This window comes from Lepisosteus platostomus, chromosome 1 (assembly GCF_059453375.1).
Source record: "Lepisosteus platostomus isolate fLepPlt1 chromosome 1, fLepPlt1.hap1, whole genome shotgun sequence".
Taxonomy (NCBI): domain Eukaryota; kingdom Metazoa; phylum Chordata; class Actinopteri; order Semionotiformes; family Lepisosteidae; genus Lepisosteus; species Lepisosteus platostomus.
Genome location: NC_142611.1, coordinates 14,495,871 through 14,513,198, shown reverse-complemented (window position 1 = coordinate 14,513,198; position 17,328 = coordinate 14,495,871). Strand labels below are relative to the sequence as shown.

Below are 17,328 nucleotides of genomic sequence, written 5' to 3'. Positions count from 1 at the left end.
TAGTACAGACTCCCAGTTAAAATCAACACTGACATCTAAAATGACAAATGCTGTCAGCTAAATTAAAAAGAAAAACTGGTGAAATTCTAATAACATGTACAACTATGAAGGCACTGGGACATTTAAAGCACATATCAGAATGTCTCTACACACTTGCAGAGATCATTTCAAAATTCATCCAAACCTAATGGCACTGTTTAAACTTTGATTTTCCTTTTCTACCTCAACGTGAATAAACAGGACTGATATGTAAAATTTTTTAATAAAGTCAGTTCAGACTTGCCTTCCTGAGTTAAACCAATAGGTGCTGGACCTCTACGGTGATGGTGCAAAGCATTTTTTTTCATTTCTGAGACAACCCAGTTCATGAATACTGGTTCCCCTGTGTTTAAACTTTACCCTCACTATAAACTTCGTGCACAGGATTCGTGTTGAACATGGAGTTCGACATTTCTATCTGCAGGCCCAATGAAAGAAGTCCAGTGGAAAAAATCAGGTTTGTCAACTGTAAAAAGTTGCCTAACTTTGAGGAAAACTGCTTGCAGAAATTTAGTTTTTCTCCACATTTTTTTCTGCACCAGGTCAAGCAACACTTGCATGAACCAAATCATATAATTGATGAATTGGGCACCAACCTACCTGGGAGATCATGTAAATAACTTATTACCCTTGCACTGAATTTTGATAGGTTTTACATTTGATTAAAATGATCTGCTGAAATCTTGCTAAACAACTTTATAGCAAGCAGCCTTTTGTGTCTACACTTCCATTATACTCTGGCTTAGGGCTGGGCAATAATTCAATAATAATTATCGCGATATAATTTTCCTCAATATAATTTTAACAAAAGTTCGATAAATGTTCAATATATGTTTATGCTTTGCACATGATATGCGCATGCACACAAAATACTGCGCGAATGCGGGTGCGTGTTGCAGACCGGGCAGCTAACGTGGTGGTATTTACCCACACGGTGGTGGCTGACAGGATTGTAGTTAAGAGTGGAGAAATGAGCGACACTGAAGCAAATGTAGTGCTGCCAACGACCAGCTCGAAGGACGATGACGTCGTCGACAGAAAAGGTCATTCAACTTTTTACGATCAGACATAAAACAGAGCACTTTAAACTTTGCAGTCTGTCTGAGCCATCTTCTATGTGTGTTTTATCACACTGCTGTATTTAATTTTTCTATTAAGATGTATTTTGAAAATTTTACTCATGCATATTTTGACATAAAAAAAGACTTGAATACTCTCTACCGCAGATTTGTTTAATGTTTCTGCTGTTTGGCAAGTGTTTGTTGTGTTCTTAAAATAAAAAGTTGTCTAATTTACCAATTAACTGTCTGGTTTCTTCAACTTTCACTCAGGAGAAAAAAATCTCTTTAAACTTGAAAGAAATAATGATTTGACATTTATCGTGATAATTATCGATATCGACTGATATGAACATTTTTATCGTGATGTTTTTGGCCATATCGCCCAGCCCTACTCTGGCTACACAAAACCTTCATTTCAGTTAATGCCTTCTGTTCCGTGCAAAATGGGAAAGAAAAATGATTACACACTGTTAAATAAAAATGCACTGCTGAATTAGAGAACTGTTAAAAGCCTACAAGAAATGTGACCCAGGTTACCACTTTGTCAGCTGGTAAAGTCACAGAATGTAAGCATTTATAAATAATAGCTAACAAAATAACACCTTTGAGTCAGATATAAGAAAAAGTGCCAAACTAAAAACACAATATAACCACAAGACTACAGACTTACTACTCTTAGCTGCATAGCTTTGCAACCTGGAATTTGCATTATGTACTTCTCATAAATTAAGATTTTAGAAGGAATGTAGCTAACAGCAACACCTACCTAAAACAGTCCAATTAGGTTTTCAAAGGTACTACATCGTTTAACTGGTCATATAATCTTACCTTGCTAAGAAGTCTAAAAGCACAGGTTTTGATGGATTTTACCAGAGGAAAGGTAAAAGTGAAAGTTCTATTTCACAAAATTTGTCGTTGCTTATCTGGCAGGTTTGCCCACATCACTCCACAAAGCAACCCTAAGAGTTTAGCTTTCACTGTGCGCTTTACAATTTGTCAGCATACTCTATTTGGAAGGAAATTCACTTTGCTAAATATGCAAAAACATCTCTAATTTTGTCAGTCTGGATTCCCAATGGTTTGGAAAAAAAAACAGCTACTTGCAACTTCCAAAGCAGCAGAAAAAGCAAGTTAAAGGAAAATAACTATGGCCATTTTTCACACAGTTCAAAGAAAAGGCACATCAAAAGAATATTACTTACAAGAAACCAAAGATGCAGTATAGTGTAACGAACTTAAAGATTTCTCTCAGGAAACTTGAGGTGATGATTGTTTGAAGAGTGTTAGCATTCGGTTGGATTTGACTAGATGACTGGTTTTCCTTCAGATAATTTAGGAAAATTCACACAAGATAAGGAAAAATAATCTATTAAGCCAAAGAAACATTGTAACTCAGTTAATTTTACAGAGAACATGACCTTGTTTTATCAGTTTCCATTACTTGGAAAAATACTGATTGATAACTGCTTAATTTGACAAACATGCCATTAATGCTGCTTGGTTAACAGCGTTGATTCAGTTGAGTTGATGTTGCAGTCAAAAGGTCTAATGTCCCTTTTGTCACTGCACCTGAAGCACTAGCTGAGCTCTGTATAACTGAAAGCAGTATGTCATGATGGTACTGAGCCACTGTAGAAAACCTACTTTTTTTTTTAAAAGTACCATCCCAGCAGTCTGAACATCTACTGTACCTTTATGCTTCTTTACAAAGTGGGTGAAATAAACAAAACCTGGGAAGGAAATATGGACATAAACCTACGATCACATACTGTCAAAACAATCTTACAGCATTAATTTGTACTGCTCCCTTAGTCACAAGCCCTTAAAACAAAATCATGAGCAAGTCACGATAACCTACTGTAGGTCTAGGTAGTTGATACCTTTTAAGTTTCAAATCTCACTGATAAAGTTATATGATAAAGTCAAGTCTACACCCAAAAGATCTTGTTTCATCCTCCAATTATAAACAAAATTGTGGCCACAGTCCCCCATCCTGATTTATGGTCATATTTACAAAATGTCCTTTACAGCTGCTCTTGGGAAACATTCTGCCATAAAATGTAATCCTGCCAACCCATATAACAGTCATCATCTCCATCTTTAATATTTTATTGCCCCCCTCCCCTCTACATAAGATAGCTACACACTTTTAAGCCAGCGAGGCATCTTTAATTGGAAAAACATGGTTATCTTAAGCACAGTGTTCCTTACCTTCCTACAACATAAGTAGAATTTTCAAACAAATTTTCCTGTAAATTCAGTAGAATACCTCCAAAACGCAACTACAAACTAAAGGCACAAGCCACTTCAATATGCCACTGGCAAGGATTCTGAATAATTTACACTCTTTTTTTACATGGGGGTTTGTGAATTGTAAGATCAAATCTCTCTTGCCTGTTGCTTGGACCTTGTTATAATTTGTCTTCTGTGCTGCATTGTTGCCAAACAATAAAGGCACAGGAATACAGCCACTGCCAACTATTGAAAGCTACATATCTTTGCAACAAGAAAACATTCCAGAAGTCTGCATGGTATACTGTATATCCTTGGCCAGGTTAGGACTAAAGAATTGTCTCAGACTCATATGGTTACATAAAGGATTATAAAAATCTGTCTGACTGGTCTAATCCCATTTTTTAGATCAGCTTTAGCTTGAGAAAAGGTGTAGCCCTTTTACAAAAAGTACACATACTGTACCTTGCCACTTGCCAAGCAGTGAGTGCATAATAAAGGCACAGTTTAACTTTCATTGTGGCTTTGGTCAGTAACTAACAGACAAGCCATCATAAAACTTGTGGGCTTTATTTAAAATAAGGTAATGGAAATGCTAAAAACCATAAGCAGGTAAGGGTTCCTAATACTGTACTTAATAGAAAGACAATTCAACAAACTGAATGAGAAGACACCTATCACAGATGTGTTACATGAATTCCTTTGGAATTTGGGATAGAGCCGGCACAGCCAGTCCTCACTAGCCATTCCTGGAACAGACACCTGCAACACGGGGGCAGTACAGCTCTATAAAGCCCAATGGATGTAAAAGCTACAATATAGAACTCGTAGTTCTAGAGCTTGTCATACTGATAATTACAGGGTTAGGGTTAAAGGTCAAAGGCTAGACTAAGAAACCCTGTTCAGTAAAAAAACTATACAATTAAAACCTGCAGATCAGTTCAGCCATGCAGGCTGATCAGTCAAGTACAGGAAAAATAAGCTTACTAAAATGTTGTGTTAAAGGCAAGACTCATGCATTCCAAGATATCAAGGTCAATTTAAAGCAGCCTTTACGTTTAAAAAAAAAAGCACTGCTGCAGATATACAAATGAGAAACTAGTACTAAGAAGTTTACACGTACCTTCCAATAATAAAGGACATGATTTCACCTGCAACTAACCATGAGCAGCCTAGCACTCAGACTTGTTAGAAGTCTGATTATACAATATACCAAACCTTTCAGGACCACCTCCTGCAGCATCACATTAGAAAGAATTGAAGCAGCAGGCCTCCATTAAATAAACTGGCAACATTTGCAACAGCTGAACTGCCTTGTCAGGTCATGATTTTCCCAGCCTTCAAACTAAGAAGTCATTCCATCCCAAACTGCCTATTCATTCTATTTAGCAGAGGTGAGCTGTAGCTGTACATATCCTAACATCATGCTCAGCTTTATTCTGAAGTAGAGGGAAAATATTTAGTAAGTATATTGCTTTTCACGGTTGCTATATTTAGCAGGCAAATCCATATAAAACCCTTGAGCACATTAATCACCTCCTTGGAATATTTTGCCATAAAACCTACCTTTTTGAGCTGTTTACTGAAGGCGTGACTGCACAATGATACATGTCACACCTTTAAACAGGGCCAATGCTTAAAAACTGTCACTTATCTTAATTCATAAATCGAGTTCCATGACATTAACACCTAAATGGGAAATAAACTCTTACCTCTGTGGATTTGAACTACATTCAAATCTGCAGTGAAGTCCACAAGAATGAAACTAAAAATAGGAAAGAGGTATTACAGACTGTTCTTTTATCTACTACTGCTATAAATCATTATAGAGACTTGGTAGCTATCAAGTAATATTGCCATATTCCTTAGAATAAAATTAAAGGGCTTTCACACCATACAAAGTCCAACTGCAGAATCAGCTCCTGTTATTCAATGAATGACAACTCCAGTTTCCACATATCAGATTCCTACAGATTTTAGAGATGCCTTTCAATGAGCTCAGAACTACTGATTCAGCATTTAGAATCAGTAGTTCTGAGCTCATTGAGTCAATCATCAATATTAGAATTAACATATGTTTACACCTGAGGACCAGCAGTGCCTATCCCAGTATAATTTTAAAAGCTCCATAGCAACTAGCAGGAGGTAGCAGCAACTCAAGGAATGGTAAGCCTGCTGGAACCCATGAAGTACAGGGAAGTCACTGGTTACCGGACCAGCAAGAAAACTGCATCAATTTAGCTGAATCTCAGCTGCAGCAGAGCTCTGCCAGTGGTATTGGTACTTGGGGGAAGAAGGGAAAGACACTTTGACCCCACATTTGAAAATTTCACTAATTTCAGTTTATTGCACAATGTTATATGGCTGTCACAGCAATTCACACAAGTGAGCTGGACAATTTCAGACAGTACGGTGTGGTTTTACAAGGTAGACAAAGTTAGTGTTACTCCACCACCCCAGACATTCTGAACTCTTCAATCACCTGGTATCTTCATTATCCAAGACAAAGCTTATGATGCTGCTCCTGTAAAATGGACGTCTTGAAAGATGTGAAATGTGGAGTGTCCAAGACCGTTATCACTCACCAGACCCAGGACACCACTGAAAACAAGATTAAATGAGGTGTGTGTGGCACCTCGGATTCAAAGATAAGTGAACAGGCACATGCTTGTCCTCTGAACAGCATGGGGCTGAATCCCACAAGACAGCATCTGCAGCAAAGTGTAACATACACCTACATGTAGCTTGTGTTGCTACTTCCTACAGACTAGACTGTGGTTTTCATGGTCAACACCTATTAATCAAGCCTGCTGATAAAGGTGGATCAGCTTAATGAATTTACCCATGTCATGTCTGTCCAACCCACCCGCTATAAAAGTTGTCCTTTGCCTGATAACTCAGTGGTTGCAGGTTAGTGGTGTTCCGATGCTCAGTATAATGTGCACATTATATCTGCAGCAACAGAAACAACTTATTGCTCCGTATTTAGGTTTTGCAGGCTTCAGGCTCTATGTATGTAATACAATATGAATAGCTCTATTTTAAAGTATCAAGGTCTATTTATTGAATGAAACTAGAGGGTTACATACATTTATACATCTTTCAGAAACTAATACAAACCAAAAGTTTACTGTACACACAAATTTACCTTGTTGAACTTTCATTCCTTAAATGGTTTATAAAGGCTCTATAGGTTTAAGCAAACACTTGCTCTTAACCAAAGGTCCTCTTTTGTGGTCACAGAAAACGGAAAAATAAGCAGCTTATTTGTTTTGAAAGTTCAAAGTTCAATGGTTTTGCAAAACATGCTCACTCTCTGAAGGACACTCAGGTTTTGATAAAGCACGTTGTAAATAGACCTTTTACTTCATGTCTACCTAAATGATTCACAACAACGCTAGAAATAAGATCACCGTCTAGGAGACAAAGCAAAGAGTGGAAAATATACTTGACACTTATGTCATGATTGAAGAATGGCTTTTTACCTAGCAGCGCATTATGACGAATACGTTTACAACATGCACTAGCTTTATACATCGTAAAATAGAGGAATTGCAATCGACAGTTAACTAAACCCTACTTCACGTATTCATTTAAGACTAAGCAAGGTATTTAAGTATGAATATTAATTAAATACTACACCTGACCAAACATGCCTAGCATAACTCAACAGATTACCGAACGCCGTATTAAAATCTTTAGACTGGTGCAACACTACTGATACAGACTACTGGAAAGACCTTCGCAAACTGCAGTACTTCTCTTCGCCACAGAGTGGAACCCACAAGAAGGCATTGCTGCCGCTTTTCGCACGTTTAAAAGCGCTCTGGAGGGGAAGAAAAAAAGTGGTCCATTCGCTACACCGCCTCACTGGGAAAACCGTAGTACAGTACCATAACAAAATGTTAAATTCAATTGCCATTTCTCTTTCACCCCGAGTTTCCGAACTGTTCTTAAATTTGAATAAAGATGGATTTCACCGAGTTAAAAAAAAAAAGATCATTTAGCAAAGATCTGGAACTGCACGTGAACTTCCCATTAAGCAACTGATTAATCCAATTAAGTCGTGCCGAGTACAGCTGGAACGAAAAACGAAGCCGATTACTTTAATTCCATTTGAACGCAAACGGAATACGCAGTTTCCTTACACGATTACAACAAGGGGCTTCCAAATTCACTCGCGATTCAATTTGAACAAGGTTTGCGATTCTTAGTTTCTGATCGAAAAGCATGCACGAGCTTCTTGCACACTTGTGCGACTATAAACTACATTTTTGTGTTCTAGTTGATAACGTTTGTATACGTTGCAGTATACTACAGTACACTTATGCATTAGGAAGCAACAGTAACAAGTGCACATTTCTTTAAATAAAAGAACAACCGCAGCTTCAAATCAATATCAAATTACAGCCAATATCAGTCTTATATGTCACATACTGAGCGCAACTGCCGTACGACTATACCGAGGGCCGTTTCCGTGCATACGGCCTGAGCCGCAGCCTATTCGAAAATTTAAAAAGCCTGTTCAAAAGACATGTGTATTGGTACCTCTGGTAGGAAATGCGGCGCAAAAGTCTATAGTAGCCGGTCCATAAAACACCACGAGCTTGATCTCTTCTTCCCACGCTAGCGCGAGCCCGCCAGCGCTTCGAGAGCTAAAAGGGCGAGTGCGGAACATCCAGCCAAGGGAATTGACATCTCTCCCGGCCAATCAACACAGAGATCTGCCCGACGGGGCGGATAAAACCGAAATCGCGAGAAGTTAGACGCACCAATCGATTTATTATTTTGGGGGGTGGGTGTAAAATCGTAAGTCAGGACACCTTTGCTCTTTAAGTTCTCTCAGGTGTTACCACTTCTCAGTTGAAGATTATTTTTTTTAAAAAAGCTTTGCTTTTTAGTTTTCACAGGTAGTTGTGATCTTCTAATGCCAATGGTTTAAAGCTAAGCAATACAATTATTTTCATTAATGAAATGTGTAAAAAACACTACCATTTAGATTAGAAAAAAGATTATGTAAATTACCAGGAAGATATTGTGTTTAAGAAGCTAATTCATGTATTAAAATAAGAAAATGTTAAGATTTAAGGCAGCAGATTCACATTTAGGTACAATTACTCAAGATAAAATTATATGTACCAGCATTAGAAATATTGGCTAAATATAGTTATCATGTAATTAAAGATACTGAAAATACTAATTTTCCTTCGCTGTCACTTCTGAATCACTAGAGAATGTGCAGGATCCCGAAGAAACGTAACTTAATAGATCATCACAAATGTTCTTTCATTTACTTTAGTTAAGAGTATTGGTACCGTTCCTTGCATTCAACAGTCCGTGCGGTTCTGGACCTACTGTAGCCGCTATTTTCTTCGTCGTTAAAACAATCCCTCACTTTCAAACATAACTATCAGTGAATGTATCCATACATCCATTCCAACCCATAGGCTGAGTCCTAATGTCCTTCATCTGTGATTTCTCGGATTAGATATCCACAAGTGCCGCAACTCTGATTTATTACCCTGCGGAAGGTGTACCTGTTAGTGCAGTTACCGTACTGTACATCCCTTCATGAGCTTCACAAGGCAAGGAGTTACACTAGTGAGACCAGCTCCCGGCGCACATTAAGTGAAAAAGACTAGTACTGCAGACGTACGTATAGACAGAGAAATGGATAGCGTTAACTACCTTTGCAATCACTACATAATAAGCTACCATTAGAAGGGCAGATTGTTGTTTCTCGAATATGTTGTAGTGCTAATGTACGAAATCCGTTAATGTCGAGAAAAAAAAACGAATCGCAGCATCCAGGTAGCTGTTATTCATGAGTACCAAGGACTGCTCCACAGCCTGCCGTTTCCTATTGTCTGTAGTCTAAGCTGGACATCACTTTTTATTCTATGATTTTTGTTTTTAATTTAATGTCTGTTGCGGTTTTAAACCGAACGGAAAAGTTGCCTGGCAGTAAGCATATTTCCCAGAGATAATGCAATAACTGTGTTCGGTATTACATCGCATAATCTTGTGCTGTAACACCTATTTGAAAGCTATTACTGTAAACCCCTCCACAGTGGTGCTTGTTCGTAAATCACTGATCCGTCGTTTTAATCGGTAAAGTTATACTGTACATGACTTAAAACTGACCACAAAAATATAGTTTACGTGCATTAGAAAAAATACGTGAAAATATGAAAAACGTACTATTATTCATTTCCAGTATAGGACAACATCATGTCCGGACGACATACAGTAAACTTAACCCCACTAAAGAGACTTTGCACTATAGGCAATAAATTCAGTCTCATTATGTTAATACTACTAGTAATTATAGTAACAACAATGATGATGATAATGTCACTGAAACATGCACACATTACAACTGGAAATTTGAAGTCACTTATTGCAACATCATATTAAAATATTTTCATGTGACATGTTAAAAGGGAAACTAAAAAATGCTTACCGTTTCTATAAACCAAAGTTACAGACGTCCTTAGTGTTAGGAGATATATAGCCAAATAGTGCACTTTGTCTTAAACACAAGAACCAAACAAGAATCTACTAAGCAAGGTTTTGTAAGATAAATTCCCTTAACTCTGGCATGAACCTCGCGAGTATAAAATAAGCAAACTTAAAATAATCAGGATTAAATTAAAAATATATTTATTTAACAAAACAAAAAACAATGGATCCTTTGAAAACAATAGCAATGATGTAATTAAAGAAAACGAAACAACTGAAGAAACAAAAGAAGGAATCAAAGAATTAAAAAAAGAGCCGGCTTCTGCCTCTCTCTTCACAGGTTCACCACAAAATTAAGCAACATCACTAACTGAGACCCGAAGTGAGCAGGAGGTTGTCTTTAAATGGAAGGTGGTCCTGCCGGTGGATATATAGAGCCGTATCACAGCAATGTTATACCTCTCCGCACTAACGGTGCAACATCCTTTCAATCTATACACATTCGTGCACACACATGCACGCGGAAGTATACGCTTAGGAATAGCTCTATCTACCATGTTGTTTTGAGGTGTAGATGCAATTGGCTGTATTATGAGTCCAGGAGTCGTCCCTTCCAGCAGCTCGGAAACTCCATTGGTTGAATGTTTCTTTCAATCAAGGGGATCTTGAGAATCCCTCACCATGTAGGTTGAAGTGTCAAACAAAGCTTTTCCAAACGAAGAAGAGAGGCGTGTAAACCAAAAGGAGGATAGGGAGCGTTTTTTGTCACTTGTTTCGGTTTTTTTTTTTGGTCAAACAACAGGATTACAAGGGTGACACGTCCGTTGATCAACTCCGTCCGGTTTCGACTAAATCAAACGGGGTGATCGCAGGACTATTTACACCTATTAATGAAGAAGATCATTCTTTATCGAACCCGACCCATGTGCGGTCTTTTTTTAATATAACATAACAGCTTTGTAACCCGTCTTATTTTGATGAATGCATTTCTTTTGCCGTGCACAACAAAACGAGGTTAAATGCATATGGAATCTTAAATATTGTATTAAAGCATGGGGACACGCATGGGATTTAATTTGACCAAACTACCACAACATACAGACTTCAATGCAGAATGTGAAGAATGCCAATTGCTTTTCAAAAAAAGTTACTCCTTACAGTTTGTGGTCTATGACTTCTTCAGTAACAAGATACATCCTAGACTTTAGAGTAAGCTGTCTCCAGTGTTAAGGACTTTTATGTTTGATATGAGCATTTTGAAAATGTAACCTTTTTATTCCTGTTTGTTTTTCCTGTAGTCACCATAGCCCACTATGGAAAAAAAGAATACTTTTATTTGACATTATTGTCGGATTCAGTATTTCTCAATATGATCCGGGTCATGGGGAACTCCGTTGACTTGTTTTAGGCTTCACAATAGTCAAATCCACCCCCCTGATATTTGCGTGTACAGAAATTATTCACAAACATGCGCGGGAATCAAAGCGATGTACCTTGAAAGTGCCCTTGACTGCATCTTTCTATAAATGATTCAAAAGCTGCAGCCTTAATAACACTCCTCTCCAGCTTACTTCAGTTTGAAATCCAAGCCGCTTGAGTACAATATGGGCGATCTTTAAATTGTAAGATCAAAACCAACGGAATATTTACACAAACGTGGAGAATAGGTCTATAATAGTTTTACAGTTATAATGGTCATATTTATTATGAATTTGCCTTTTTCTTTTTGACATTTTGAAAGTAAAGCCGTTCATCAATATATTATTTCCAGAACAAGTTCCAATATTAGTATAACTTTGCAATTTCATGCCGAGTGGATACTGATTGGTTATTGTCCTATCTCTTATCTTTTTCATTCTCATCAATCTGAAAAGGAAGAAAAGGCAAATACATAAACGTTTCCCAATTATTATATTTAAGAAGGTAAGCCAATATATATTCAAACCGATAAATCAACTGAGAGAAAAATCCCATTGTGAACCCGTGACCTTCCTTTCTGGACTCGAGAATTCTAACCAATGTTCCACAAGGCTGCATTTGTAATTCCCTTAGAACAAGGAATTTACTTTTTTTTTAATTCACAAAAAAAGTTTAATGCAAACATTTGTAATATCAATACATTAGAAGGAATAAGCTGTTGCCCAACTAAATTCATTGTGAATTAATAACTATTTTAGCTACTTATTCTTCATCTCAGTATTGCTTCAGGTAGACAGTGTCCAGCGCTTGGCTGTAGGAAATTAATTTATGTGTTGATTGAATAATGTAAAAGTTAACAGTATTACTGTATGTCTACAATTTATTGTTGCACGTGTAAAGTGTGAGAAGCTATCTTAAAAATATCTGTGAAGAACTAAGCAGTGTAGAACTTAAATCGGATTTCAGCACCTGGGACAGCAGCAGAAATGACTGAAATGAAATGAGCAGCAGGAGGATTTTCTTGTTTTGTTTTTCTAGATTTGTTTTTTTCCTACACTGCTTTTTACGCAGGACATGATATACATGCAGTAACTTTAATCGTGTCTTAAGCAAAGTGTATCAAATTGAATATATTACACAAAAATAATGTTACTACTCTGTATGTGTCTGCATCATACACATGCACCTCAAAATGTAGAATTTATGTTCAATCATTGTTTTCCGCGTTGAAATCAGAAAACGAATATATCAGTGTTTTGTTGCACGTTTTCTTAAGGAAATGGCGTTACCAAAATAAACCTTATAAACTGCAATTCTCTAATTTCATGCAAGTATTGCGTTGTATCTGTTTCAACATAAGGTTTCGTTCTAAACATTTTTGAGTATCCTGCTGATAAGCTAAATACACAGTTAACCTCGTACTGACTCTAAAGCAATTTGTCTACTGTAGGTTTATATTAACCTTCCGCTCACTGACTGAGTGGTCCTGCCAGCAAAATGTTTGTGGCGGGAACTTTGAACATTTCCAGTTCTTATAAACGTGGTTCAGCGAGGCAGGAAGCCATTTCCCATCAATTCGGATTCAGTTTGGAAAAGCATGGAACAAACGAAGGCATGACTGCGTTAATAATTGTTCACCAGTTTAATGGTACAAAGGACAGACGACCAGCCTACAAATCCGACAAACAGACCTGTAGCTCAACACATTGGCATCCCTAAACATACAGTACGCACCAAAATGTGATTCAACAACGACTCGTTAAATAATATTGTGGTATTAAATGATTTGACACAAATTGTGTTATGCATCAACTGACAACTGTAATTTGAGTGCTCAAGCTATACATAAAATTAAACTTTTTTTAAAAAATTTTGGCCTAAGAGGTTTCTGGTATTATCGTTTTTAAAAGATAATGCCACAACAAGTTTAGAACATACAGTACCAGCAAGACTAATCAATTACTATTTGTCATCAATAAATCGTTTAAAGTAGCAGCCGTTGAAAACAACAGTTTTTTTGCAATGAAAGCTTTTATAAAATGCACTCCATATTCTTGCATTCACTTCTGATTTAACCTTTTTTTAAAATTAAAAATAGCATAATGTCTTGGTGGTTTCAACCGTTATAACTTCATTCGCTGGAAGTCGCAGCCGAAGTTGGATTTTTAATAGGATATCGTTCCTATTAAACTTTTAGTACTTTCAGCGAAAATTACAACGTGTAAAAAGTAGCTTTTCACAGACTACAAGCGGTCAATCAATTACATCAATCGTTTTTGTCCGAGATCAAACGTTTTTAAAACATTGAAAGTGACAGCGCTAGGGCACAATAACAAAGCTTTAGTTTGTATCAAAAACAGGATGAGGTCCGCAGAGAGACAGCAGACATAGGAACAGCTGTCTTATCAGCAGACTGCAGAGATGGTGATGGCTCAAGAGGTCCTCTACAGATAATCACTTGAATAGGTTTGCAATGCACCAAACTTCACGCTTGATAAGAACAAACCCATTGGCGAGAACAGCACAGATCCAGCTCTAGCCTACATTATCTGTGTTGTAAATTAAGAAATTGAAATTCAGGTAGCGAAGGCAACCACATAGCCCAATGAAAGCTAAAGAAAAAAAAACACGTTGTAATTCCACTAGAACGGATGGAATTCAATTTGAATAACGGATCATTTGCTTCAATATTTCAATTAAAACGTTTACAGAGTTATTGACATTAATATGCATAAGTACTGTAGGTAATATACTGTACATATTGAGACTATACATGCAGTACATGAATGCAGTAAATGAATATGTCCATCCTCAAATACCTCATACTGTATACTGTATGTCTATCTGTATAATATATAATTACATAAAATATATCTAGAAAAAATGTATTATACAATTACCATTTTAAGTACCATTGTAATGTAACCATACTATGAAAATACTTTCAAATTGTAAATATGTGCTTTAGAAAAATAAAGACATGAAATTAGGCATTTTATTGTTTTTGTTTAAAGGAACAAACTTTTTCACTCTTTGTGCAGTAAAATATATGATGGTTAAACAAAACTGCAAAATTTTGTGAAACTTGGATTGGAAAGCACAAAATGTACCAGTGAGTACAGCAATAATTACAAAATAATTTGTTTATTTAGAGCACTATATTTTAATAATTTAAGACTACATGTACAGTATACTACACAAAAAGGTAAGCAGCAAAATCCATGACACTGGGAATCAGGATAATTGAGTCCTTTGTTTTTTACACCAGTGTGTTACAATTATATTCATCAACATTTGCTAAAAATAAGTATTTTAGTTCATATTTGCATTTTACCTATTTGTACGTGATAAATATTTCATTGAACTCTCTGCAATTCTAGATTATAAATATTGCAACCCAAAGACTCAGAAAAGATTTGGTAAAAACCTGGCTTGGTTACAAAATATTTGTTTGTTCCTGAGCTCAGTGTACAGTTAAATATCAGTACGAGCATGTGAAAAGGAGCATTTGAATGTATGAATGTGGTCACATTCATCAGAAGGTGCATTTGCCACATGTGAAAAGCACACTCAATTAGTGGGGGGAAAAAACATGTTAATGTGCACAGAAAAATTACACTGCGAACCTTTTCAAATTCAAACTGTTAGGTTAAAATGTCACATGGGTATGAAGTCTAGAAGATCCCGCTCCAAAACATCCAGAAAGATTTGAGATTCGTTATCCATAACCTCCGGGGAAATGCATTCAAATTTAAAAATACTTTATCTGTCACTTGAAAAAGTACCACGATTGCAAAGCTACAGTCTATAATGAGCAAATTGACAAAAGTTCTGATTAAAGCTCATAAACATGCATAACTAAAAGGTGAACAAAATGTACATGTTTGTCAGTACATAGTGCACAGGTGGCCAACCTTTTACATGCAGACAGCCAAGAAAATGCTAATTGAGTAGTCTGATAACCATAAACATTTACCATACATGTATTATTTTCTTTACTATAATTATTATAGATATCTTGTACAGCATTGTGGTAAATGTCCCACAAAGGAAGCAGTGTTTTTTGTTTGCAATTTTTGAACATTGTTTTTAAAGGAAAAAAAGAAACTTCCTTACTGTAACCCTCATTGGGACACTGGTCTATCATAGGGCCTAACCCCAGTAATCCTGACTCTCATTCAAATAGCTATGTAAACTGGAGCAATTGGGGGTAAAGTACCTTGCAGTAGGATCCAAAAGAAGGATTTAAACCAACAACCTGTTAGTTTACCAAGGACTTACCCATTATGCTTCACTGGCTACTCATAGAGTGTAAACAAAATACGTTTATATTACCGTATCTTATACAGCATGTGCAGATAGTTATTACAGAGACTACTGCAAAGGACTGCCACTTTGCTTTAATGTGAAAAGCTCATTCAAATATACATACTGCAGCACTGCGACAGAACACAATTCAATACTACTTCAGGATCTTCAATACAGTTTTGGTATAAGATTTCAGCATTGATTTCTGTCCTCAAAATAGATTGCTGAGGATCATTTTCTGTTTTCATCAGAATGGAAGTCAGACATATATAAAGAGTATGTATTTTGAATGTATATATTGGACTTCATATAAATGGTCTTTAGGACTTTTTATATACAGTATACTTTAGTATACTGTATATGTAAAGAGTAGCAAAAATAAGGACTAGAGAGCTCTATGGTGTAATGTTTCATCCCCCACCCACTCTTGGTTAAGTAGTATGGAGGTTTTTACCTGGGTGAACCTGCCAAAAGAAATACAGTAGGTCCACATGTTGTAGTTTTCACTCATCCCTCATTCCCTAGACTTGTATTTCACCCAAGCTGCAGCAGAGGAAATAAAACAATTGCTTACTAAGCTACTGTTCAGATCCTTGCCAGTTCTCTCTAGCACTGCTCAAATCAAATGTGCAGCTCAATTGTGCTGCACGCCATACAGACTTTGACAGGAAGGGAGTTTCCAGAAGGTGCAGAACTACAATGTTCAAAACCGAGACATTTTATGTACTAAAGAAATCCTTGTTCTTGGGTGGTCAATCCAGACCTCATTCTTCCTATTGAGTGTGTTAATCTCATCCCTCTCATACAGTAAATACACACATCAGGCAAAGATCTCTGACAAAACAAAAAGCAATACAATTTTTTTTTACCTGTCAGATCCATTGAGCAAAGGAAAATGACTAGAAAATAGTATACCAGCAATTTTCTCAGGGTAACCTGGCACTCTGCAGGAGTGCTCCAGCTCCAGGATACACTTACACACAGAATGCCATTTCTTAAGCAACTTGGAAGCATTGGCAAATTGGAAGCAAATTGGAAGCATTGTCAAAGTGTCATTGGGTTTTGTTGTAGACAAACTATGTGCTGGTCATTTACATGAGAGAAAGCATTTTGGATTCTGTGGCATTTTCCCTTATTGATGATGATGAAGACGACAACGACAACAATCCATCCGTATTTCTCCATCGATTAAACTGTATACAATTACCATTCTATTCTATTAATTCTATTAATATTCTCTTCTATTAATAACACAGTAGAACACTATAATGGAAAATTTTATTAAATGTTTGTAGTATTGGGTGGCACTGTGGTGCAATGGTAAGCATTGCTGTTATGCAGCACTGAGGCCCAGGGTTCAATTCCTGGGCTGTTGGCTGCATGGAGTTTGTATGTTATCCTTACAGTATGTTTGCCTGGGTTTCTTCTGGGTACTCTGGTTTCCTCTCACAGTCCAAAGACATACAGGTAGGTAAATTGACTTCAGAGAGAGTTGGCCCTGGAGTGAGTGTGTGCATGTCTGTGTGTGTCCCATCCAGGGTTTAGCATTCCTTGCACCTGTTGCTTTTAGGGAATGGCTCCAGTTTACCTGTGACCCCATGCTCGAAAAAGAGATTAGAAGATGGACAGATTTGTACTATGAAAGAAAGAATTCCAGTTATATTTTTGTTGAGTCTGCCTCCTAGACCTTTCCAGCACATCAGTGACATCAAAAGGTCTATATCTAGACCCTACATTCATACACACACAGTAGCATGTGGGTTCATCTTGAGTTTTGGAGCACTTGGCAAGATAGAAGGAGCATATC

General features: G+C 36.9%; 1 protein-coding gene across 8 annotated transcripts in view; it reads right to left on the bottom strand.

Moving 5' to 3' along the window:
• The window catches only part of elavl2 (ELAV like RNA binding protein 2), a 77,933-nt gene extending 67,708 nt beyond the window's left edge, over positions 1-10,225 (bottom strand). For 2 of the 8 annotated variants that reach the window (XM_088625359.1, XM_088625381.1), the window contains exon 1: positions 7,881-8,039. The gene's annotated coding sequence lies outside the window, so the exon portion shown is untranslated. Of the gene's footprint in view, positions 1-7,880; positions 8,040-9,795 lie in introns of those variants that run through there. The other 6 variants (XM_088625397.1, XM_088625416.1, XM_088625389.1 and 3 more) reach the window with 5 other exon arrangements.
• Positions 10,226-17,328: the final 7,103 nt, after the last annotated feature.